General features: G+C 41.0%; 1 protein-coding gene across 2 annotated transcripts in view; it reads right to left on the minus strand.

Annotated features, from left to right (window-relative positions):
- The window catches only part of DAB2 (DAB adaptor protein 2), a 49,186-nt gene extending 25,995 nt beyond the window's left edge, over positions 1–23,191 (minus strand). For both annotated transcript variants that reach the window (XM_036111113.2, XM_078066677.1), the window contains exon 1: positions 22,869–23,191. The gene's annotated coding sequence lies outside the window, so the exon portion shown is untranslated. The remainder of the gene's footprint in view (positions 1–22,868) is intronic.
- Positions 23,192–23,683: the final 492 nt, after the last annotated feature.

Here is a 23,683-nt window from a genome sequence, read left to right on the forward strand (position 1 = left end):
CTTAACACAAACCTCCCTGAAAGAATGCGGGAACTTTCCCTTTCCATGGCACAAGAATCAGATGACTAGAAGAGATTTTGGAGCTTGCAACATCTTTTTTTCAGTTTCTGAGAAGGTTCTGAGAAATGTATACCAGAAGACTGCTTGAGTCATCTTATGACAAGTATATCCCTTGCACAAGAAAAAAAAAATCTGCTAGTTTGTTTAGCCCTTAAAGTGGATTCATGCAAGACATCTAGTATTTAGAACCTGGAATATACCAAGTATAGGGATTAATGTGTATAGGGAGAAGTTTGGCTGGCACCTCCTTATTCTTGCTGGCACCCTTTCCTTCAGTAGGATTGTGTGGGTATCAGCAGTGCTAGTATTTAATGATTCCAGGGTTCTCAACAATATCCTGACACAAGTGTCCCCCCTCTCTCCCAGGCAATCTTCCTACCCTTATTATACACAGCAGAGAGAAATTTGCTTGGTCAGTCTCAAAATGCTGGTAAAAGGAATAACTTAAGGACTTACTTAATGGTAGCCCCATTCCACAAATGGTAGAGAATCTGTTATTATGCTAAGGAGGAGGGGACAAACACTTTACCTACCAAGCCCTTGAAACACTTATCCTGACAGTTCTGTGAAATAAAATGGGTCTACTTTATGAGTAAGTTAAGGGACTCAGTAAGACAAAATCAAATCAATCATTAATAAGTCGTTAGGCTCAAAATTAAACATGATCTGTGTTCCCTTGTCTCCTATAGAAGCTGGTGGCTCTTATCTTTTTGAAAAAAATCACACTGATTCTAACCTGTGTTTTCTAAGCTGCTTTTAAAGTCCTCATCCCACTGACTTGAACATACCAGTTAACTTTCCAGAAAGAGTCACATAAAATGGACACAGGAAAGAGCGATAAGAAGAGTCAAGAACAAAGCAACATAAACATCTTTGCTAGAGTGTCCAGTACTTTGTACTTGTCAGAAAATATGTTCCCTTGTCCTTTGGAACTTTATGCCTGTCTCAGTTGAGGTACTGCATTAGGACACGTGAAATATTAACCTCTAAGGCAGATGTCGGAGTCCAAGAGGGCAGCAAGCTGCCTTCACCACTATTTCCCAAGTAACCTTTTGAGAATAAGGGATGTTGCCAGAAATGATACAGCGAAATTAAACTTTCTGATACTTGGTGTAAAGCCTTTCTCCTTTAAACTGTTTGGAATCTTATGCTTTTAGGGAAGGCTTACTCTATTCAGCAAAGGCCCAGTGCAACAGACAGGAAGATTTTTGCAACCTGTTTAATTGGGGAAATGAGACCATGTTAATGCACCCTGAAAAGGAATCCTTAGGAGATTTTCTTGTAAGTGTCAGCACTTAAAAGAAAAGGTGGGGGCCTCAGGAACAAAACACGCCTGAGTCAAGGAGATCTACACCAGTTATGCATTGACAGAGAGCGTTTTTCATTGCTATGAACCCTTGGAAAGCATGCTCTAGGACCTAGAGGACTGAACCGAGAAGCTTTTCCCTGTCTTTGGAACCAAGTCAGACCAAGAGTGCCCCAAACAGTTAATTTTAGGTAGACATAGGACAGCAGAACTGCTAAGGGTTGAGGCTTGGGGGGGGGTCTTACACACTTTTGCCATTTTCTAGCTCTGCACCTCAAGGCAACTTATCTAATAGTCACGTATGTAAAATGGGAATACAGTTTGCAGAGCTGTTACCAGAAGCCTCACAGCCTACTGTATGGAAAGTGCTCAGTGAAAGGTAGCTTGATGAAATCAAAGCTGTGTCTCACACGCTGTGTCCTGTGTGGTCTGATGTTGCATCCAACATTGCTTTTCCACAGCAACTGTTTAAACAATTTCAGAACAACGAGGACCAACAAGGAAACAGCTAGCAAGGACACACAGAGGAGGATGTAGTGCTTTAACCAATAAGGCCCAGGTGAAAAAGTGAGAGTGTTTGCCCGTGGTAGAGCCCCTCCTGTTCAACTCGGGCTTCTGAATCTACTCCGAGCCACCCAGAGACTCTGAGTCAAATCCAAGCCTACATCATTACCATTGGCAGTTTAGAGGGTCTACCTCATATCACCTGGGGAATTTTTTACTGGAGAGCTCCTAAAAAGATGTCCATGCTACACCCAGATCGATTAGATCCAAATCTCTGGAGCAAGAGACACAGACACCAATATATCTTAAAGATTCCCAGGTAATTCTAATGTACCAACAAGTCTGAGTTCCAACCATCTACTTCCATGACCCTTTGTCCCCTTAAAGAAATACCAAGTGGTTAGACTTTGAGCTAGAAGAAACCTAGGGAATCATCAGTCACACCCTTTCATTACTAAAGATTAGGAAACTGAGGGCAAGAAAGAATGTATAACTTGTCTATCATTAAACAGCTGGTTGGGATGGAGCTGGTGTCCAGAGAAATCTAGATCCTAACATGAGGCTCTACTGTCCTCTTCCTAGAGATGATATGTGTCACTTTTTAAAAACCATTTTTTAAGAAGACCGTGCTAAACCCATTATGTACAGACTGAACCAAGAGTACGTTCCATGTAGTAGACAGAGCAAGCACAGAACAGGAAGATAGCCTAGCAGAATTTCATTTCATAGATGTTTTCTGAACCAAAACAGAAAAAGGACTTTATGTGATCTAATCATACATTGTCACTGGATTCTTTTTTACCTAGGAAGCTGGAGTCCTTTTTGGTCAAACTGGCTTATTAATGTTGATTTGGCTGCTTGGAAGAAAGTATTTGGCTAGGCTTGAGCTGCAGCTCACAGATCAAAGAATTCAAATTCATTTTAGTACATTCTCTACTGTTCAGTGTGTGGCCTTTTCTTTTCCTTTTTTTTTTTTTTAAGCATGACAGGAAGTTTGACTTCTTGGGCTGGCAACTTTCAATATTTTTGACTCATTATGCCCTCTCTTAATTTTTGTATCCACCACACCCATTTTGTTTTTAAAATAAGTTTTTATTAGGCATATCTCCTACTGGAGCCTTAAAAAATAGTCATCATAATAAATAGCATTTGGGAGAGCTTAAGCTTTAAAAGAGAGCTTAATGCTATCCAGATGAGGGTCCATTCTCTAGACTGGGCAATGCAAGCTGTTCACTAGGAATGTCTGAAATTGTTCACAAGTTGAACTGAAGTATTAAGTTTACGCTCAATTTTATAATCATATTACTCAGTTGTTTCAGTACAATGACTATTCAGTTAGAGTACTTAAGTCTTTAGAGTCAGAAAAAGAAGAAAGTGTAAATTCATAATCAAAGTATGCTCTTGCCTCTTGGGAAAGCTGGGTACAAGTTAGTATGCTGGCATGAACAAAGACATGCACAGAGCGCTGAGTCTAGATCCTTTACACTTCTTCAACTCTAAAAAAGACTATAGTGTTGGAATATCCCCGTGGTCTTTTGACCATGTGGAATTCTTGTGCACATGGACAAACGAGGCTTGGAGTTGCGTTAACTGACATCAGAGAGCATACCTATCTCAACTGTCACACCCCAGTCAATCCTCCCGCCCCAGTTCTTGAGTATCACCTCCTCTAGCTTAGACCAAACACAGATGAAAAACGGGAATCTGACTTTATCCTTTAACTCACTTCTACAAAGGGAAGGAAGTGACATTGAAAGTTCGGAGGTTTGAAAATCATGTCTGTCATTGTTTTACATTGCTGGCATTGGATCATTTGGGTTATACTCTACCATGGTGCCCTTGGCCCCAGTAACCATCTGCACATGGCTCAACTAGCTATGTTACGTGTGCTCTGTATATCTCAAGTGAGCTGGGCAGGGCAATGCAGCAGACACAACTTGACATGGAAAAGAGAATGGGAGATTTCTGGTCTAGTGTACAGTGTGCTTCAGCCTGCATTTATCAGAGTGCCGCATTTGGGGATTCCTGGGCCCTGGTTCCCCTAACAATGTGGTATTTGTTTCCTTATCTGCTCTTGTCTCATTTGCACTTACACCTCAGGAGCCATGTGGGGGAGAGAGATGGGCAAGGTAATGACTGCATCCTTGAGTCAAGTTTATAATATTAAGTACCAACTTGAACCACCTTATTAGCTGTTGTTTTTTCTATTAGAGAGCTATCAAGTCACCTATGGAAGAAGCCATGAGTGATTCCCATTAATTCTGAGGAAAATCTATTTGGAATTCGTTGTTCTGGGAGAGAGAATAATATGGCTTTTTGTGGGGGCCATACACCTTGGGCTTTAGGCTCAAAGGTAGCTGGCAATATGGTGGGTCAATCTGTAGAGCAAGCCAAGACATTTTTGGGAAATGGCCAATGGACCAAAGTGGTCAACATGGGGCAGATGTGTGTGTTTGGGCGGTAGGGATGAAGGGAAAACTCTTTATGGCTGAGGAATGCGTATTCAGTGAGCAGTCTACACTAAAGACCTGGGCTGAAATGTCAGGGTTCCCACCTAACCCAGCCAAGAAGATACTTCCACACCAAGGGCTTGCTTCAGTGGAGAAAACCCGGCATGTTTTGGTGGTGGCAGAGTAGCCTGCACCGAGGTGCTGTCATAAGGCTGGGGACACCATGCTGAAGTGACAGTGACAGAAAGGGACCGTTGCGGAGTTTGCTATTTCAAGTTAGGAAGTGATAGTAACCAGAAAGTATGCTGAAAAAACATGTGGAAGGAATAAGATTTTTAAAAGCTGAAGTGTTGATAGATAATTGGAATGGGCAAATGGAATAAATCAGCTTTAAAATTTGAATTTAGAAGAACTCAGTTGTGTACTATTAAATGGGAAAGTAGGATACTATATTTTAGTCTGCTTTCCTCTCATCCTAAAGCCAAGGGAAGAGGGTATTCTAAAGAACGAACAACTTACATGAGCAATTTTAGGGTTTTAAATATAAAAAAAATACCACTGCTAACATGGAAGCCTCTAGAAATTTTCTATTTCAGAGACTTTGGGGCAGTGATTTGAGGAGAAGCATTACGGAACTGGTACAAAAACACAGTAAACATATGATTTTTACTTTGAATTTGGCATTTAAATGCATAACAGGTATTATGCTTGACCCTTGCAGGAAAAAAGTAGTCCAAAAGCTAATGAACTGGGGTGAGGGAAAAGGACTGTCATTGTACCATTTGATTCCTAGGCCAATACACTGACACTATTCATACCTTTTTCAACAGTCTTCCCTCACATATACGTACACTTACCCAAACTGACCAGCAAGTATTTCATTTTTTTCAAGTCTAGTCTTCCTGAGTTAGGTTAGCTACCGAAATGAAAGCCAATTTTAAAATAAACCATAGAAATGAATCTTAGTTTGTGTCCTAGAACACACATCAAGTTGTGCTTTCTTGTTCCCATATGAAATAATCCTGAATTAAGTCAAAATGGGTGTACAGCATATCTAGCATGTGGACATCAGGATACAATAGTTTTCTTTTTTTTCATTTGAGCCCTTCACCTATGATACTTATGCATATAAATCCTAATCGTTAAACACAGTCCACTTTCTACTCTAGTACCGTTACAATAGTCATCTTGAAAGTCTACGTGGACGTTAGAAGAGCTAAAGAAGGCATGTTATTTAGAACCATCTGCATTTTAAACATAAGTAAGAATGAAGAGCCACGGACTCTAGTAGAATTATTTTATGATCTACTACAGCAGAGCACTTTAAAAGCAAGCAGGTAATCTTAAACTTTTCCTCTTCCAAGGCAAGAAACATTGCCTGATATTTGGTTTCTTCTTTAATAGCCTGGCTGAATTATATTAAATCCCAATGTGGTTTTCCTTTTCAGGCAGAGGCCCACATTTATATAATCCTCAAAGCCAGTGTTTGCGTGTTTCTGTACCTTTCCACAACTCATGTTTCAGAGACAAGCTGTGTTTTGAAGAGCTTAAAGGAATGAGAATCCAGCTGCCTTGTACCATCAGCACAGAAGAGTCAAACTGTGGTGTGTGTCATAATTGTATATGGACAGGCGGGACTTCTTTTTCTGTGTCTGTACGTAGACAAAACTACGCAAAAAAGTTCATATAGCTGTGTAGACACAACACAAGATCAGTTTAAGTTATCTTACCCTAATATGTTATCTCTGGGTTCTAGGTGGCCTTTCCAGGAGAATATGTCCTTTGTTTTAGTGTCCAACACCCTCTTAGAGTTGGCATTAACCTTCCACGAGAAACCTGCCATTGGCTCATATTTCCACGTCTGACAGGATCTTTTCTAGTTGGGCCAGATATCCACCTCCAACAGGGCATTTGCGCTTCATCTCTAAGAATGATGGTGGCCTTGCTAACCTCCATGGTTAAGAATATATATGTTTTTAAAACTACTTTTTGTTATCTGTGTGCTTGATATATCAATTACCATTTTATGGGTGGTTCTTCATAACTTAGCTGATTTCCCTTAGAAACGACTTGGTTGCTTTTAAATAAGATGAAGACAAAAAGAGTCATTTACAAAATAAAAAGAGACTTTCTATTTATTTGTCAAATTTCAGGTCTGCATAGTACCAGCAACCTGATAACCAGCCCTCTCCCCTCTGGATACCAGTGCTCTACCACACTGAAGTTTACAAAGTTCCAGAATGCTATCTAAAAGGCCAGGGAACTCTTCTGGGAGAAATAAGAATACAGGCTCATTTGCTGATTTCTTGGTTGCTGACCAAATTAGATAGGTTAACAGATAAGAAATCCCTAGGTAATTTCAGTTTCTGGTAGACAAGGAGAAAGGTGAATCTGCCAACTTGTTTTCTCGCTTCTTGAGGTGATATACTAAAACTACTCAAGTGTGGAAAATTTAGGTGGCAGGATCCAAGAAAGGTCCTGAAATAGCTAGACTACCTGCTTGGAAACTGTGTATATCTACAAATACTCCACGAAGCTGCTACAGAGTAAGCACAAGACGGCAAAAATGCACACGTACCGTCGAGCTAAAGTTCACACTCTGTCATTATTCTTTCATCTTTTCGGAAATGGTATTGGACCAAGTAAGTAGTGCGAATAAATAAGTGCATTTTAAGGTAGCACATTAACCCATGCTAAAGGAGGCAGATTTGGGATTTTAGTTGCTGCACAGTTGAAGCAACTACATCAAACAATAAATGGTCCCACTGTATTGAAATATCTGCATAAGGTCTTTGCGCAGCACAGATAGATGAGCATAGGAAGTTCCAATTGCAATTAGAAAGCCTACCGCTTAATGTCAGACTTTTGCTTATGAAGTCTAAGCACGTGAGACAGGTTTTGTTTCATGAACTCTATAAATCCAAGTAAATGTAACCAAAATTATGCCTGTTAGAATCATGTAAGTCATCACCTCCCTTCCACAAACGCAGCTAGGTATCTACCTTAGGAATCATGAAGCACGATCAGCAAGTTTGGAAAAGTAATTCAAGGAGTCTTGTATCTACTAGAACCTTCGGGAAAAAGCCACCCCTATGTGGTCCCAAACATTAAACAATGTTCCCAATCCAAGAAGCTTTCAGACAGTCAATTTCCATACTACCTTTGGCAAGTCATCGAAGTGACTTCCACCAATAAGATTAAAATGGATGGTGGTGTTTCAGAGAACTAAGTGTACTTACAAAATGAAGATACAACTTACTCATCTTCTTCCTTAGTTATAGTAATCAAAGAACACAAGGAAAAGACCTTGAATATCACCTTAATCTGTACAGATTTAAAGAAAAAAGTTTATTCTAGGAATTAAAAAGTGACTTTGAAGATTTTCTAGCTTACATATTCTACTGGGTTGCTTTCTTACATCATCTTTTCTGACATTTAAATCATTACAGGGCTGGGGGAAGGGACAAAATATCAAGTTGTTTTGATTTGCTGCATAAAAACAGGATACCTAAGAAAGTTATCCTGGTTATGTCATTGGACATTTCCAAACGCTTGAGTCTTGAATATTTCATTTGCTTTTTTTTTCTTTTTAAGATAAGCTCCTGAGGTGGCATTAACCCCTGACTTCGAGGAGCCTTAGAAAAGTGCTATTTTTTCCCCAAACACAGTATGATTTTGTTTGTTTGTTTTACTTTTGATCTAGTTATTATTTGATCTAGTTACTATTCTAGATACTATTGATCTAGTTATTGTATTGAAATACAAGATTGAAGAAGTAATTAGTGTCTTAACTTTATATTTATGTGAAGTAATAGTCAATGTAATATGCTGTTTCTTATAAACCTCTACTGCTAGCCTGATAAACAACTCAGTTTGGATATTTTAAAAGGCAATAAATAAATTAACTAAACAAGTCATCAATTCATATAGTGCCAAAGGAATTGCTACTTCCCCAAAGGGGCTTAACTTATTTGAGATGATAAATTTATATACTGGGACAATCTAGTTTTTCTGGTTTTCTAGACTATAAAGACTCATTTATTGGATCTATCTCTGTGTCCTTTAAAATGTGTTATTCAAAATCATTTCCAGCTGCAGATAGCTTCCGTGTGAATCTAATGCTGGTTAACCCTCTACTCCTGCCATGTTAAATGAATATGATTTAAGTTAAGAGCGAGATTACTACTATCTAATAGTAATGCTAAAAACTTCTGAAGTATATTCTGTTTTCAATTTATCAGAGCTTTGACTAGACATTGTGTCAAGTGTTTTTCCTTTGCATTAAGTTATTACTCATATACCTGCCTAGCACTCAGAGACCCAAGGATCCTTTAAACCTTTTTTTTTAAAGCAAGAAGTTGGTAAAAAAAAAAAACACAAAAATCTGACTTACCACAGGAGACTTTCCCAGAATAAGCAGATGGAATGAGAGTTCTTCCTTCTCCCAGGCCTCTTAAATGCACACCATCCGTATTGGGCATTTTTTAAGATGATAAAACATGGGGCTGCTACTTGGGTCTATAGTTCTAGCATAAGATGAACTAGTAGCAATGATTGCTTATCACACGCCACTTTGCTGGGCTTTCACCGAGACCTCCCAGTCCATTATGAGATATTCCTATTTTTATTGAGCTACAAAAAGGCTTCTGGTTAGCCTACACAGGAATGTCAACATCAATGACTCACTGTAAAGGAAGTTTCCCTGGTTCATAAGAAATGTAATATTTAAGCAACATGTTTCATTAGCTTTTAGAGCAATCTCATCTAGTCTCTGAACTAGTAATGACCTGTTGCAAAATTCTGTGCCTGCTAAGTAATTGACACTTAAATACTACGGCAACCGTGGGATGGATATAAGTGATTAGATTGGTGCTCCATGTGTAGCCTCTCTTTATTATCCCTATTATAGTCATTAAATAAATGTAACTCAAGCCGGTCCTAGAAGCTTTGGACAGATTCATGGTGGCATCTGCTATTTTCTGGTCTTAGAATAGTAGGCATTTTTAGCATCAGAGAATGTAATTAGATCATTCATTTCCTCAGCTGAACTCTATAGCCCTGTGCAAAGACAAGTCTTCTTTGAAAGCCACTATTAAGTTCCTAATCCAATCTTTATTAAAAAGACTCAATATTGTAGACAAGGAGGTTAAAACAAATCCTCAAAAAACTAATGATCAAGCCCTTCTACACCCCACAGATGCCTTCTAGTGCAGCAAAGTCTGAAATTAGGAATGTTTATAGTTGTAACGTTTTTGTTTTGTTTTTTAAACTAGGATGCACTCGTTAACGAACTATAGAAGCAGGCAGATAATGAATCCACCAAAGAAAATAGTAAGAGAAACAACACCAAGGGACTAAATTTTCTTAGTCCCACTAACATAAGCAAAGTTCTACTTTTAGGGCTATCAGAAGTGGATGTGATTAAAATTTCTGAGGGTCAATCTCTCCGGTGTTGAGGTTCCCTTCCCTAAGTTCCATTCTACATTTGCACCTTCATCTAAGAAAGTCCCTTTTTTAAAAGGGTAAAAACAAATGCCTTTCCTTTTGACTCTGAAAAGCCTGTCATCTATCTCACACCGTGCCTAGCCAGAGTGACTACACAAAGGGGAAGTCATTGGCTACCCTAGATTTTGCCCTGAAATCATGCTATTAGAAGATTAAGAAGGCTTTTGAGTACTGACAGCTTTTTTGAAAATTTCTTCTCCTTCTCCTTCTTCTTATTTTATTCAGAGCATATGGGGTTTGGTGATTAATCTCTGTTCAAAACCACTGTAATTTAGAGACTGAAAACGAAGTTTACCCCCGAATGCAAGCTAATTCATGTAACAAATCTATGTCCCTACTATGTGCCAGGCACTCTTCTAGAGCTTGTCAGTGAGCAAAATAAAGATCTATTCCTATGTAGGGTTTGCCCTCTAGCAGGGAAACACATAAAGGGATTACAGTCTTTCAGAAGGTGATAAATGTCCTGGATAAAAAGAGAGCAGAGTGGATTGAAAGTGCAGGGTTGGTGATGGCTTAAACAGGTTTCTTAGGAACACAGAAGGAATACCATATTTTTATGAGTTAAATTTATTGGATGTTTATTATATGCCAGGTGTGATGTGTGATGTATGATGCTAAACCTCTCTCATTTAATTCTCTGGGGGAAGTATCATCATCCCTACCTGACGGGAGAGAAGGTGAAGTACAAAAGTCAACCAACCCACTAAAAATCCCACAGGTCTAATACATACGCTCTTAACTCCTTTTTTAAGAATTATACAAGCAAAAAGAGAGAATTAAACTCAGTTCTTCAGATTGGAGGAATGTGAATTAGCCAGAAAACACTTTCAGGAAAGAGGAATTGATAGCAGTGAGTAAAGGATATTTATGTCAGCTTGGCTAGAATACAGGACCTTGCTGGGTGATATGAGGGGAAAGGTGGAAAGTTGGGTCAAACTGGATTAGAGTGAATTTTCAGAGGTACATTTTGTCTAGACGGTACTGGGCAGACTTTGAGGTTTTGAGCAATGGTTTGGAGGCTGGGGTGGTGACAAATCTGAGTATGGACCATGGCATCAAAGAGTCACATCGCTTTGTAGTATGATCATTGCATGAACTTGCCACTTGGAGTGATTCAACACTGCCGGGTTTTTCATTTAAATACTTGGCTAATCTTTTGGAAACAAAGCCTTTTAATTGAAAGGTTAAGGTCTAACAATCTCAAATGTCAGATCCAAGGTTATCTAATCTTGCGAAACTATGATGCCTGGTGACCCTCAAACTTCAAAAAACCAAGTGTTCCAAAGGTGGCTTAAAAAAAAAAAAAATCAAAGGCCATTATGTCTTATAACCTTCATTCTAAGAAGATCCATTTTACCCTAAGAACAGAATTTCCATAATGTGAGTTTTCTGAAAGGTGATGTAAGTGAATTGGTATTTTGAAATATGACCACCTAAAGGAATATCCTTTATAAAAGGCAGCTACCGACTAAAATAGTCACATCGTTATAGCTCCTTGTTTGAAGCAAAATATATAGCATTTCCCCATTTTATATATGTTCTCCATATAAGTTGAAAGACTAGGAAGGTCAGTACCAAGGAAATGCTGGTTAAGAAGGGAGCGAGCAGGGTGAGAGATTTCTGCTTTTTATGCATTTAGAATAGTGATATTAGGGTGACACGTGCCTTTCTGCATTTTTTAAATTAAGTTCCTTAGAGACAAGCTAATTTGCCAGATAGCAATATTTAAAATGTAGGTAAATCTACAGTCTACCTTGGGCTAGAGATAGAATCATGAGGGTGCTTTAGAATTCAGTCATGTGAAATTAAACTCAAAAGCTAAGAGAACTCACAAAGTGAACACGCACACGTCTAAAACATATAGAATGCTGCTCACTGTAAACTTTGAACTATTGACTTGGACATCATTCATTGATACTTACCTCTCCAAAGTTATTGAGAAAAACTCTTGATATATTAAAAAATGAACAGTAATTTTGGATCAAATGGTCACTAGGATTTGAAAAAAATCTTTAATGCTGGTTTTTTAAAACTTGGTCAGTGTATGGTCTGTTGTTGGTTTTTAGGCTGTTTTTCTTGGACCCAATGAGGTCTGTGGAACACTAATGAATTGGCAACCCAATTTAGGCATTTAAAAAGCCTAATGGATATCACATCCTTACCCGTATTACAGCAGCATTATGCTAATTAAAAAAAAACAGGTTTCTTTTGATTTTGGCAGAAATTATGTTAAGTCAAAGGGATAACCTTAATTATCCAGTGCTTGAGCCAAAGTTTTCATTTATTTCTTCCATTTTTATTAGTTTTTTTTTTAGGAAACAGTTTAGTGGCAACTTTAAAAAAAAGAAAGAGAAGGAGAATAAGAAGTTGTCCTTGGGTGAAGTATCAGGTTGAAAACTATTCACCACTACGATAATTACTAGCCAGGTGATTATACCCATCGGGTTAGATCGATGTATGAGCTATGATGAATACTCCATTGGTAGAAGTTAACCCAAGGACTTGAAAAGACCACACCATCTGGAGAGTTTCAGTAACAGCTTGCCTGCCTTTCTCAGGCCCTGAGCAGATATAAACTAGAGGAACATATGGATGTTACTGATTATAAATAATCTTAAAGTTAAAAAAAAGGACTCAGAACTGTTTTACTTATATCAATGGATGATAAGGTGAACTGAAGCTTCGCATTTTGCCCACTCTATAATAAATTACAATCAATGTTGCAAATGAGAGCAGCTTGTCACTCATTCACTTGGCCATCTGGTTATTGGTTCTTGAACACCTACTGTGTGCCAAGTGCCATGCTATGCTATATATACGGTGCAGAAAGAGATGGCCTCTGGTCTCAAGGGGCTTATGACACAGGCAGGGGAGAGAGAACAAGCACGTAATAGTCACAATCGGTGTGAAGTTGTTTAGAGGAAATGTTTCTGATTAGGGTAGAAAGCCTCATTGCCATTAATAATGTTTAATAAGAGCAAAATTAGTACTACTTCAAGGAATCCTATATAAATTGCTTTCTTATTTTTATCAACCATGAAAAGATGCAAATTTTGTCTTAAGGGCTTAATTACCGTCTTCAACAGACAGTTTTAAAATTACGACATTTACTTAAATCACTAATTAGATGAAGGATATTTATGTTCAATGTTTGGGAGTCTTCTATAACCATAGTACAATCTGGAAGAGCATCTTGTGATACATTCGGTTATTAAAGAACGTCAATGATGATTCCTGAAAAGTTTTCCAAATTTCTGAATCAACGTTATATCATAAACACCAGAAAGAAATGCTATGCTCACTTGGCGTTCAGTTTTATCGCTTCGGAAGGGCAAGCAATTCAGAGATGACATGAACCTCGGTATTCTAGAACCAAACACGTTCTGTGGCACTCTTACTTATCAGATCTTCTGAGTACAATGGTGCCACTTTCAGATCAGGCAAAACTACTGAATCACAGATTTTAATGAAGCAATATTATGAAAATGTAACCAGGGCCACTCCCCAAGATGGCATTGGTATTTAAGTGACATGGCCTACTTACAAGAGCATTAGAAAGGGAGTATCCAATAGCACCTGGTTAATGTCAGTCTTTAAAAAATTGGACTTTATTATCACTGCAAATAGGAAGCCCTTAAACAAGTGTTGGCTGCATGAAGTATAAAGAGTCCAGATCCTAAAACAGAACAGGGTTGCCTCCACTGTTACAAAGCTGAACATTTGTATCTCTATACGCTATCTGGAAACAGAACTACAGAATGTTTTTGGTACATGGATATGTCTAAAAGATCAATAACAGTACTGTCTGTAGTTTAGCATAAAACTAAGATTTTATCATAGATTGTTCACATGTCTACCGAATCTGGCAAACCTGTGACCCTCTATTTTCTAGAACTATCCTGTATGTCCACACCTCTCTCTCCACCAAAAATTTTTAAAAATTATTTTTAGTATTCCTCCCTAATCTTGCCTCGTCGCCACCCCAAGTTCCTGTTTCCAAAAAAGTGATACTTTCTTGTATCATGTATCTTGTCCTTCATGATTCGCCAACTCATATTACAGTGTTATTTTGGTATTTTCTGTACACATAACATAAGTACTTTTTAAGATATTTAGAATACTTGAAGTAAAGAAACTTTGTGGGATGAATTTTTCCTTCACCTTTTCAAAAAGGTCCAATGAGAATCTGAGTTGTAAGAAACTAGTTGTAACTGACCTACTTTTATGGTTGAATTCTTGTGGGAGTGCCCTATCAGACTTCATGGCCTTCTTGATTTTATATTAATCAGGTATCTCTATCTATCTATCTATCATCTATCTATCTATCTATCTATCTATCTATCTATCTATCTATCTATCATCTATCTATCTATCTGCCTATCTATGTATATTTAGAGAAAGAGAGAGAGACAGAAACTCTTTCCCTAGAGAGGCTAATCTTTTCCATTTGCCCTGGACACACACACACACACACACACATACACACACACACACACACACACAGTGCCTTCTTGTGTTGCGACCCTAGGCTGTAATACTTACTGCCTTCGCCTACGTGAATTCCTTCCCGTCATTCAAAGTCCACTCAAGGTGTGTTGCCTTAGGGGAGTCTTCACCGACCTCTCACCAGCCTACCATTTTTCTACTCTTGCCACGACCTATTGTTGCCCTCTGATTCATATAGAACTCTTTCCCCAACTCAATGAAATTTTGAGGTCAGGTCCTACTTTTTGATACCCACATAGTTTGGTAAAGAGTAGTGCACTTACAGCATTAGGGGTAACACATATTTTCCATTTGCTCTGTAATATTGGCTTAGGCAAATCTTTTCTCTACGTTGCTGATTTGTCATGGAATACAGGTTTTTCTTCAACTGTTAAACGATCTCTGCTCAAATTCATCCTGCCAATAGAGCTAGGAGAATTTATCTGAGTCAGAATTTTGTTTTCCTGATTTAACAAAGAGATCTACTGCATAACAAATACAGATTAAAGTTCTTGTCCTTATATCCAAGTCTCAGTGCAATCCATCTCTCCTTTCCAAACCCATGTCTTCCCTCTCTGCCATCTGTACTTTCTCTTGGTCAAACTGGCCAGTCTGTATCTTTGAACGCACACCTGCATAATTTGCTTATATGCTTCTGCCTAAGGATGCACTTTTCTTCTATCTGACTTCCACCAGTCTTTTAAAAGCTAAGTCCATTATCACACTGGTGTCCTTTTCTGGACCCTACCCACACCACCTCATTATAAGAAAACCTTATGTTAGTTGAGTAGATGTCATTTTCTCTAAATTTCTTATAGGTAGTGATGGTTGGCATTTACGTGTCTGCTAGCAGGTGTCAGGTCAATATTATCATCCAACTTTCAATTACAGCCAACTTTCGTCATTGAGAATTTTAGACAAGCTGAATAAATCAGAAATCCCCAAAGAACAAGTTATCAGGCAGTTAAACAAGCATCTATGTAACAAGAGACCCTTCCAAAGACAGCTTCAACATTGAATAAAATCAGCTTTTCAGTTGTTTGTCAATTGCCAATATGATGTTTCTGAAAAGCTTCAGTTATAGCTGAACCTTGGTCCAAGCAGAAATCAATATTAAATCTCCTTATTATCAACCAACTGTGGATGGAAGAACCTATTGGATCAGTTATATATTTGTTTTCTACTTCAAAAATGGGATTGCACTTACGATGTTTACCTTTAGAAGCAAAGGTTTAAAAGAAAAAAACCCAAACCCAAAAACAAAAAATACCACCACTACCACCCAGTGTTAATGTAATTAAAGCACAGCTGAGACTTTCTTTTAAAGGACAAATATTTGAGCAACTACTCGGAAGCATACCATTCCCACTTCTGATCCTCTGATCTAGAGGTCAGTTGTATGTTTCCCACCTGGATTAACATTGTGCCCCAAAGCCAGACTGGCTCAGCATTCTTCTTATAACCTTGCTAGCCCTCTGACAGGTGTTGGAGCATATGACAACTAAATGATAACGGAAAGTGCTTTAGCATCTGCATTGCATATCATAGAAGATCAAAACAGGTTTGGACCCCTAATAGGACACTTAAAATATGGAAAATAAGTGAGGTCAATTGTGTGAAATGTTTAGAACAAGGAGGGCAGCTATATCCAATATGGACACATTTAGTGAAGCTTTCATCACTTTCCAGTTCTTTGAGTAGGGATTAACTCTAGATCTTAGGAGGACTGAATTGTCCTGCCCAGATGAGATTTAAGTGGTACTTTAAGAGTTAATATTTGTGGGCCTGTACTGGTTTATGAAGCATTGCCACATTCTCCTGCTTGACCCTCACATTTAATAGTTTCAAGGTGTGCAAGAAAAAAGGTCTTCTAATTTTTCAGCTGAAATGTGTTCCTCTCTAGATTTCAGCTTGCTGAAAGCTCACAAACAATTAAAGCAAGAGCCTTTTCCAAATATCAGACTAATTGTTACATTGAGAATTGTAGTTCTAAAGCAGGTGCATTTCTGAAGGAGCAGCTCTGAGAAAGAGAAAGCATTTTTTTATGGTTTCACCCTTAACTTTATTTTATTTTATTTTTTAAAGGTTTTATTTATTTATTTGACAGAGAGAGACACAGCGAGAGAGGGAACACAAGCAGGGGGAGTGGGAGAGGGAGAAGCAGGCTTCCCACGGAGCAGGGAGCCCGATGCGGGGCTCGATCCCAGGACCCTGGGATCATGACCTGAGCCGAAGGCAGACGCTTAACGACTGAGCCACCCAGGCGCCCCTCACCCTTAACTTTAACTTGGAGGCAACTCGTTTTACTGATGGAGAAAATGAAGCTCAGACACAGTATCTCTTGTCTTAAATGGCAAAGTGAGTTGTGGACACAGTCATTTGCAGGTAAGAGTCTAAGCTCTTAACCACTAACCTATGTCACCTCCTCGAAACCAGAATTCCAATTCTCTAATTCTGGATCACACCCTTGTATTTTTCAGTCTAAGGTGTGATCTCTGCTAAACATCAGTCTCTGATTAACATCAGCCATTCTTAGGACTGTTTTGCAAGGTGCGTGAGGCAATTAAGGGTCAGGGACATTGAGCAGCATGCCTAAGAAATGGCACAGCTGTCATCCCAATGCAGGTCCAGAGTCTACATTCTTTGTTTCACGTGATGTAGACTTTCTTCTAGATTCCACTCACTAGGCGTTCTTCCATTGCCAGGCTAGCAACATAATCCACATAATAGGTACTCACTAAATATTCAGATAAACACCAAGATTCAAATCATAAAGATTCATGCTTGAATCCTGGCTCTCCCATCTAATGACATGACCTTGAGCAAGCTGATATGTAATGATCATGTTTGAGCTAAGAAATGGAGATATTTTTCCATCTTCAGTTATTTAAAGTGAAAGATAAATGGGAGAATGGAATGGTACTTTATAAACCATAAAGCTCTATAAGAACCAAGTGTAGTAGATTCATTTACCAATAGGGAGAAGGCTTCCTCTGCACTCTGGGCTTTGCATGAAAAACAAAATAAAAAGTTTTATAGGTTAGAGAAAACCATCTGGTTCATGGGTTCTAGTTTACTAGAATCTTTTTTTTTAAAAGAAGTAACTGGGACAGTCTCCTAATAAATGGAGATTAATTAAGCTCTTAAAAAACCCAAAAGAGGAGAAAGGATTTGGAAGTAAGGTGATAATACAAAATAAGGAGTATATCGGTTTTCCTTGGATCAAGAAAACAATACTTGAGGTAGTAGGAAAAATGTCAAGGTCTGTGCTTTTTCATCTTTTGCATCCTAAGATCCAGTTAAACTGAGCTATGTTTAAATGCTTTGCTTTATTATTTCCATGACTGTAGGAACGTACGTATTTTGTTATGCTTTCCACTGAACAACTGAATTATAAAACAAATGAATTGTGAAAGCTACTCTTAGATCATGTGGAGGGCTTGTTGAAATACAGCTGGATGAGCCCCACTGCTGGAGTTTGGCTCAGTGGATCTGGGATGGGGACCAAGAATTTGCATTTCTAACAAGTTCCCAGATGATGCCAGTGTTGCTAGTCTGGGGACCACACTCTGAGAACCACTATTTTAGATGAATTCTCTCTAGCTGTGAAATACACCTGAAAGTAACTAAGTGTCCAGTCTTGAAAGACTGAATGAATTTGATTGTGAAATGAGAGCTTATGTGTTTCATCTGTCACATAAAGATTTCAGTCTATTTCAGAGAAACACTGTCCATCAGGGAGAAATAGGGTAGCTTTTTACCCAGAGAATATGTGAAACCACATATCCCTCCCCCAAATTTATTCCAGGTTGAACAGTATTTTTTTTTAAAGATTTTATTTATTTATTTGACAGAGAGAGACACAGCGAGAGAGGAAACACAAGCAGGGGAAGGGGGAGAGGGAGAAGCAAGGGACCCCAATGCGGGGCTCCATCCCAAGACTCTGGGATCATGACCTGAGCTGAAGGCAGACGCCACCCAGGCGCCCCTGAACAGTGTTTTAAATCTCACTTTTCCAGGATTGTTCTATTCTACCTGCTCCCTTACTCTGTGGTTACCTGAAAATTTAAGTGACAGTCCTCCTGCATTCTTTTTTTTTTTAACTTTTTATTGTTATGTTAATCACCATACATTCTGGTAACTTCCTTACAGCTGAACACTCAGCCTGCTGGGTTCACTCAGAATTCTTACTGGTTTAAGGCAGTTAAAGGTCACTTGCCTCTAGCTAGCTGGTATAAGTTACAGTAGCAGAGACAAACTGCCAGGCTTCTTTAATATTGAGGTAATAGCTTCTGTGTTCCTGAAATTTCATAAGCCTTCATGTTCTAAGAAATAGCAAGAGTTAGACAATTAAGTGTTAAGATTAAAATAAGTTGAGAAGAGGAAAAGGATGAGGTAGGTAGACAGGAGATTCTACCTCAATAAAAAAGTAACTTCCATTTTTAGATCAGGAAGCAATTTGTTCAGATTTTGCTCACCCTAGAGTGGCAGGCTTCCTTCCAGTGTAGAAGGATGCGGGAAGGGGAGTAACCATGGCAACCTGCCCAGCTACGTGGGCAAGCATAGGACGGGGCCGCGCGCACTTGGAAGACTTTATTTCTAGCCCAGTCACTCAGTTTAGTATGGGTGGTCCCTCCTTTCCCACTTCCTTCTACTATAATGCTGACTTGGGGAAGAATGGCTCCCACTCGGTAGAGCGGCGGAGAGGGGGTGGAGACTTCAGTGAGCCCAGAGGAGGTCAGCTTGACCAGAGCAAACTCCAGGCTTCCAGGCAGAGAACACAGAGTAACTCCTTGTCTGTTCTAGCGTGAGCACAGCAAACACCCTGGCGTTGTTAATACTAAGTGCTTGAATGAGTAGCAGTTTTTAGGTAGATGAGCAGTGCCCAACTTTGATGAAGAAATTCTCAACTCTGCCTTCAGTTTTCACAAAGACACATAATTCAGTTGTTCAGGGGGCAAAAATAAAACAAAACACCTACATTTCTGGGTCAGAGAGAACAGAGTATTCTAAGCATATTAGATTAACAATCTCCCCAACAAACTTGGGCTAGGTACTCTTATTCTCTCCAGATAAGGAAGCTTAAGAACAGAGGGGTTACGCAATTTGCCCGAGGTCACATAAGCAACAGTGGTCTAGCTGGGATTTGAGTCAAGGCGGTAGGACTCACCCCACTACCTGGTTGTCCCGGGTGGGAGGCAGAAACTGGCACGAATTCTAGCCCTTTGTGTCCATCCTCGGCATCACCTGTTCCCTTCATCAAAAATGAGCATGGTTTTTGTAGAAGAGGAGACTGATGGCCCCCTCTCTGATTCCCACAATGCAGTCAGGCTACGTTACCGTGAGTGAGGTGTCTGTGAAGCACACCGAACTGCTGTTGCAGCTAGCTCACCTAGAAGGGACTTTGGCCCACCTCTGTGCAATTCAGTGGCGTGGCTTCAACTTTAGAAGTACACGCAGCACCGGGGAGAATTTTAAAATACCACATCCTAGGGACACCTGGGTGGCTCAGATGGTTAAGCGTCTGCCTTCAGCTCAGGTCATGATCTCAGGGTCCTGGGATCGAGTCCCGCATCGGGCTCCCTGCTCCTTGGGAGCCTGCTTCTCCCTCTGCCTCTCTCTCTCTCTCTCTCTGTCTCTCATGAATAAATAAATAAAATCTTTAAAAAAAAAAAATACCACATCCTATTACTCAGGTGTTTCTTATTGCCAGTGTATGTCTCGTTTTGATTCCTTGAGGAGGACAGAAAACCTGACATGTTCGGTCTGTTAAGGGACACTCCCCCGCCAATCTGCTCTCAAGCCTTTCCATGGGGGGAGGCATGTTCTGATGCCCATGAGGGCAAGTGGACACATGGGAGAGCTCAGTCTTCAGCAGCCTGCTCGAGCGTTTCAGCATCTTCACTTGTCTTTGAGAAAAGCATCAATTAAATCTCCAAGGCAGGAAAGATTGAGGGAGAGAAACACATGATGCCTTCAAAACCATTCAGATAAAAAATATCAATGGTAGCAAGCTTAGGCTCACTGTAGAATCAGAAATGAAGCAGCATATACTTGCTGTGCCACCGAGAGCCCATGTATCCACAAAGCCTCCTGCTGGCCAGGAGACACCCAGCAAGGCATATGTCTTCCTGCTCTCTCAATCTTCAGATAACTGAGGCATGGCCAAGCAGGCCAATAAATATCACCTCCAACCATCTGGTCAGAAGTTTCTAGAAGTCCCTGTACCACCTTCATGCCAACAAGTGTCTTAAAAGCAATTCCCTCAATCCAAACAAGGTGACTAAGATCCAGTCAACCTTTTGAGTAAGACAAGAGATAAACCTAATGCACAGGAATTTGGACTTTTAGTTGAATCTAAAACTCTCAAAAGTCTTGAGTGGAAATGCAGACTCTCCCTCAAAAGATTAGATAAGGGTTTTAACAAGTGCCATGCACGGCTCCCTTCCCTCTCCTAACATCCTCAGATGAAGATCCAATTGTGTCCAAGACCAGAATGCCAACAAGATAGGTGTCATGGGGGAGCCTGGGTGGCTCAGTCGGTTAAGCGTCTGCCTTCGGCTCAGGTCATGATCCCAGGGTCCTGGGATCGAGCCTGCTTCTCCCTCTCCCTCTGCCTCTCTCCCTGCTCATGCTCTCTCTCTCTATCTCTGTGTCTCAAATGAATAAACTAAATCAAAAAAAAAAAAAGATAGGTGTCATGATTCAAAGGCGGAGGACATTCCACTAAGATCAATTGGTTCTGGCCATCCAGTAAAAACGTGTAGGAGGGTATAGCTTAAAGAAGAACTGGTTTCCAGGGCAGTTGTTTGGATAAGAAGGGACAGAGCAAAGAGTGGGCAGGGAAAGGGGAAGTTAAGTTATTCACCAACAGGAAAAAGAATCCAGTCTGCCTTAGGGGCAGACTGATGAGGAATTTAGAAGAAGTAATCAGTCCCGGAAATACCCATTGGAAAAGGCTACTAGAGCTCCTCCGTGCTTTCTCCAGCAGACTGTCCACATCGCACACTCCGTGCTGTATGAAGTGTGGCACTGTTTATTGCTTCACCGAAAAGGTCCTTCCCCCAAAGGTTAAAGAGAGCTCAGTCCCAAATGCTTCTGAATTCTCAAGACAATAAACTTTCCTACGGTGTCATTGAGGCCTGTTTCCCTTCAAGGAGAGAGAGACAGAACCCGGGGTGGGAGGGGCACCAGGCCAGGAGAAAAGCAGCCTAATCATGGTCTGACTGTGGGTGTAAGAAGCACGCATAGAGTTGTCATAGACCAGGGAGATAAGCCATTTGGTAGCTGCAATGCTCCCCCATTCCCAGCTAGTTCCTCCCTCCCCAACAGCCAGTAGATGCTCCTGTGCGGGGAGCTAACCTCAAGCCTGTAAGGAAGATCAATTCTATATCCCATCAAAGCCATTCCGAGAGCCTTTATCAGACATTTTGAAGGCGTTTTTGTAGCTGCCTTCTTTCTTCAACCATTACTTCTGTTTGAGTTAGTTCTGTCTTACCTCCTTCTCCCCCACTCCCCTGCTTTGCCTGATTAGGGCCAGAAATTTTTTTCATTAAGTCACTTTAGAGTGTAATAACAACATTTACTATTCATGAAGTCTCCCCTCCATAATTTTTAAGTCTTTCCATGTGTCTGGAAGCTTATTGCTGCTCTTCTCATTTTACAAGAGTGCCTGTCTTCCTTCCAAACACAAACTAAAAAGAAAGAGGAAAAGGTGGGGCGGGGGGAGGGTGGTTAAGGGCGTGGAGATAACATCCAGATTCTTTAAGTGCTTTTAATCCAGTTAAATTTCCCTTTGGACTCAAACAGCTCCCTGCTGACATTGACGGGGGACCGAATTCCAGGCTAGGAATTGAGTCAAGCAAGAGGAAAGGAAGCAGAGACGAATAACAGAGTCAGCTCTATGCTATGAAAACCGCTATGCTGACTGGGGCTCCATGGTTTTAACCCATTCATTTTTTCCCCCCTTTTCTAGAATTCTCACTTAATCTTTCCACCCAGTTTAGAGCGAGCAGGCCAACACCTTTTAAACGCTCCAGGGATTTAAGACAAGTTTGTTCAGTCTCTTGGGCAGATACTTTCTTAAGAATGCGAGCGTAAGACAAGTTCACATTTTCATGCCCCATGTTGTCAGTCACCAGGAAAAAAGCTTCTCAGGGGCACAAACCGGGTCCCCAGCCTTTGTCACACGGCAAAAATAAACACCCCTGGAGGAGTTAATTAGGCGGTCAGCAGCCACACCAGCGTCCTACCAGGGTCGCCCGCAGAGCTTTTAAACAAGCGTGCGCGCGCGCGCGCACACACACACACACACAAAGGGAGGCGCTTGTGAAATGTCACAAGCTGGACATCTGCCGCCCGACCCCAGAGGTAAATGCAGTCCCTGGAAGCATTCCTCGGATGTCAGGCCACAAAACCGCGGTTTCCCCAAGTACAGTCTCCTAAGATTCGCGCCCCCCCCCCGGTCCCTGCGCTGCACCCCAAGGGGGAAAAAGCCAAGAGGGGAGGAGATGGCGAAAAATGGAGCCAAGGGGAGGACGGACGGGAAAGCGACTCACGGCTAGCTAGCGCCTCCGCGAAGCGAGCATGACTTCCCGCTGCCGAGCCTCCAGGCTGCCGCGCAGCCGACACGGCGGGCCGCGCTTAAATAGCCGCCGGCCGGGGAGCCTCGGAGCCGCGCGGCCACTCCCGGCGAGATATGGTTCTAATCAGATGCTGGCAGCCGAGGACTCCCCAGGAATGCGCCGGGATGTTTTTGCTGCCTGGGCTTGGTAACTCCCCCTCAACGTGTCTGCTGAGTCTTCCAAACTTAACTGTTTATTAACCCGAGCGGCAGCCACGCAGAGCGCCCGGCTCCCCTCGCTCGCGAGCCCCGCCAGCGGGGGGCGATCGCAGGGCCGGGTTCCCCCCCACCCCGCCCGCCGGCCCCGCGGAGGAGGGACGAGGGAGGGTGCCGGTCGGAGCCCCGGCCGCCGCGAGCTGGGGACGCGGGACAGGGGAGGGGGCAAATAAGGACAGGAAAGGGAAACTCCGCAGGAAAGGGGTGGGATCCACCCGACCTTCATTTCACAAATTCCTTCCCTGGATTGCCACTTCAGTGATGTGGCACACGAAAGTCATCCTAACCCGTTGGGGCCCTCGGAACAAAGGGCTGCCTTTACTCCTGACTTTCCTGGCAAGAGGCAACGGATCCCAGCTCGGATCTGCTGTTTCTCCAGTGGAAAGCGGGATTGCCCCTTTGCAGGCATTGCTGATGCGGGTGCACTTAACTTGGTGGGAACTCTGTGTGTGTACATGTAAAACATACTGTATTTATGGACGAAATAAAATCCTGATAGACAGATATAAAACAATACTCTGAAATCGATGTAAA

Source organism: Halichoerus grypus, chromosome 2, assembly GCF_964656455.1.
Source record: "Halichoerus grypus chromosome 2, mHalGry1.hap1.1, whole genome shotgun sequence".
Lineage (NCBI taxonomy): Eukaryota > Metazoa > Chordata > Mammalia > Carnivora > Phocidae > Halichoerus > Halichoerus grypus.